At 41.5% G+C, this 3,249-nt stretch overlaps 1 pseudogene; it reads left to right on the plus strand.

Annotated features, from left to right (window-relative positions):
- Positions 1–2,399: 2,399 nt before the first annotated feature.
- LOC101149803 (mitochondrial import inner membrane translocase subunit Tim17-B-like) lies at positions 2,400–2,906 on the plus strand (annotated as a pseudogene).
- The last annotated feature ends 343 nt before the right edge of the window (positions 2,907–3,249 follow it).

The following is a 3,249-nucleotide window of genomic DNA, read 5'->3' on the forward strand; positions in this document are numbered from 1 at the left end:
ACCAGGATTCAGGATAAATTCATAATATGGCATAATATGGATCAGGGATGAAGGAAAGTAACCTAAGTTGATAGAGAGAAAAGGCAAGTTTTCTCTGACCCTCTTGTTGTCTTAAAATATGAGTTTGGCTCCATTGGAAAAAAAAACATATCTTGCTTTTTTTTAAGCAAAATAATAAAGCAGGAATGGGTAAGTGGGTTATGCCAGGCTTTTTGACTTGGGATGCTGGCTGTTTACAGAATTTGTCCAGAAATATCAGCTCTCTCTCATCTAGAGACCTTGGGGCCAATGGGAAGCTGAAGTCTCCTTCTCCTAAGAAAGGAAGTGACTGCTCCAATGCAAAGCTGAGTGTGAACACATTCCCTCCCATTGCCAAAAAGAAAGCAGCCAATTCTCTATCCTCTGCCCAATTCTGCTGGCCCATTTTCTAGGAAACTCAGAGTAGCCACCCGAAGACATTTGCAGACAATTCTACTCTTGAACCACAAGATAGGTTCTCAAAAACAAAGGAAAGGGCATGTTAAGAAGGGGGAAGTGGTTAACATTGTTATATGCTGCTAAAGACTGAATTAAGAAAGTACTGAAATGTGTATATTGGATGTAGCCACAGGACCTCTTTAGGGATTCTGGTGAGAATATTTTCATTTGAATGATGGGGAAAGAAGCTAGACTGCAGTTGTTGGTGAGTATACCATTTCTCTCTTTTTGAAATAATTTCTTCACTTGTCTTCAGATACCACCTTTTATGATTTTACTCCTTCACAGCCTTCTTTTCTGGATACTCACCCTTGCAATCCATTTATTTGGAGTATTTCTGGTGCAATTCTTGAAGCTTCTGTCTATACTTACTTATTTGATTATCCAGTATTAAGAGGCAAAATACCATATATAGATGGCTCCAGCAATGACCCAACAACTATCTCTTTTAACATAAATAATAACAATCTCTTTTTACATAAATAATGAACAATTCAAATTTAATATGTCCAAAAGCAAACTCCTACCTTTTCCACCCACATCTATTCCTCCAGGACTCTTCTCAATCTCAATTAATGTCAACTTAATCTTCCTAGGCATTAAGACCAAAAATATTGAAACCATCCCTGACTACTTTATTTGTTTCATACTCACATCTAATTTAGCAAGGAATCCTGCTGGCTTTTACTTCAAAGTATTTTTACCACTAATGCCATCCCCAGCCAGCTTGTTAAGTTTCTTACTTTATTTCTTACTCATTTTCAACTTTTGCTTTCTTTAGTCTAGTCACACTGATGACTTCAGTGTTTCTTGAACAAATAAGGGATATTCCCAGTTTACAACTGTTGAAATAACATTTTCTTTTGTCAGGTATCATTCCAGGCAAAGTCACATGACTTGCTTCTTCATCTTATTCACCTGTTTGTTTAGATGTATATTCTTTGTAAGGACTATCAAAACCACCCTATTTTAAATTACATCCTCTTGCATGGACATTTTACTTTATGTACTCAGGTTTAATTTTTCTTTTCTTTTTTTTTTATTTTTATTTTTTGTGTGAGATGGAGTTTTGCTCTTGTTGCCCAGGCTGGAGGGTAATGGCACGATCTTGGCTCACCACAACCTCCATCTCCCAGGTTCAAGTGATTCTCCTGTCTCAGCCTCCCAAGTAGCTGGGATTACAGGCATGCACCACCACACCCGGCTAATTTTTGTACTTTTAGTAGAGTCAGTGTTTCTCCATGTTGGTCAGGCTGGTCTCAAACTCCCAACCTCAGGTGATCCATCCGCCTCGGCCCCCAAAGTGCTGGGATTACAGGTGTGAGCCACCACACCTGGTCTAATTTCTCTTTTCTTCTGTATTCATCAACCTCCCACATGCTATATTATTTATTTATATTATGATCTGGTTGTCCTTACTAAAATGTAAGCTCCATGAGGAAATGGTTTTTAAGCCAGTTTTGCTCACTGCTGTATCAACAGTACCTAGAACAATGCCTAGCACATGTTTGTCTTTAAATATATAATTTCTCCATAAATGAATAAAGTCATTACTGTCATACATGATCTCATTAATACTCAGAAAACTTAGAAAATTTTATGTTACATAATATGTAACTGCAGAATTAGTGGTATCTTTTTCTAGACTGGATAAAAGTTTGGATTCATGTAGCAAGTACAGCAGGCAAAAAGTACGCATACAGATATCTTTATATATATCTATGCTATTTGTAATAATAAAAAATTAAACAGAAGTATCTAAAAATTTCATCAGTAGATGATCTGCTAAATAAGTTTAGTAGCCCAAATACTTTATATAGAAAGCAAATTAATTTTTTGCTTAATATGAACTAAGCATATTATATCACTGTGTAAAAAGAATAGTTGTAACATAAAAAGTATGATTGCGGGCGTCCGGTGCCATGGAGGAGTACGCTCGGGAGCCTTGCCCATGGCGAATTGTGGATGATTGTGGTGGAGCGTTCACTATGGGTATCATTGGTGGCGGAGTCTTCCAGGCCATCAAGAGTTTCCGCAATGACCCTGTCGGAATTCGGCACCAGTTGAGAGGTAGTGCCAACACTGCGAGGATCCGAGTTCCCCAGATTAGAGGTAGCTTCGCAGTGTTGGGGGGCCTGTTCTCCACCATCGACTGTGGCCTGGTGCGGCTTTAGGGCAAGGAGGATCCCTGGAAATCTATTACCAGTGGAGCATCGACTGGGGCTGTGCTGGCTGCCTGCAGTGGCCCACTGGCCATAGTGGGCTCAGCGATGATGGGGGGCATCCTGTTGGCCCTCACTGAGGGCGTTGGCATCCTCCTCACTCGCTACACGGCCCGGCAGTTCCAAAATGCGCCGTCGTTGCTGGAGGACCCCAGCCAGCTGCCTCCTAAGGACGGCACCCCGGCCCCAGGCTATCCCAGCTATTAGTACCACTGAGGAAGCCACTGCCACCATGGGAGCTGCTTCTCGGTTTTCTTCCCGATAATCTACCTCGAAGGAAGGGCTAGCTCCTAGTTAGCCCTGGGACCCTCCAGAGAGGGCTTCTATTCTGCTCCCTAGTCCCAGGCTGGGGGTGGGGCACTACAGCTGCCCTGACAGATGGGTTCCCTTTTTCTCTCTCGGGGCACCCCAGCCCCACACTCCCATGTATCAAGTCCTCACCCCAGCTCCTTTGTGTGGCACTCTGATGCGTATTTAAAGCCCATTTTAAATGCCAAAAAAAAAATATGATTGCATTTGGAAAATACATACAACTCTTTGCACACAATAT

This window comes from Gorilla gorilla, chromosome 10 (genome assembly GCF_029281585.2).
Source record: "Gorilla gorilla gorilla isolate KB3781 chromosome 10, NHGRI_mGorGor1-v2.1_pri, whole genome shotgun sequence".
Taxonomy (NCBI): Eukaryota; Metazoa; Chordata; class Mammalia; order Primates; family Hominidae; genus Gorilla; species Gorilla gorilla.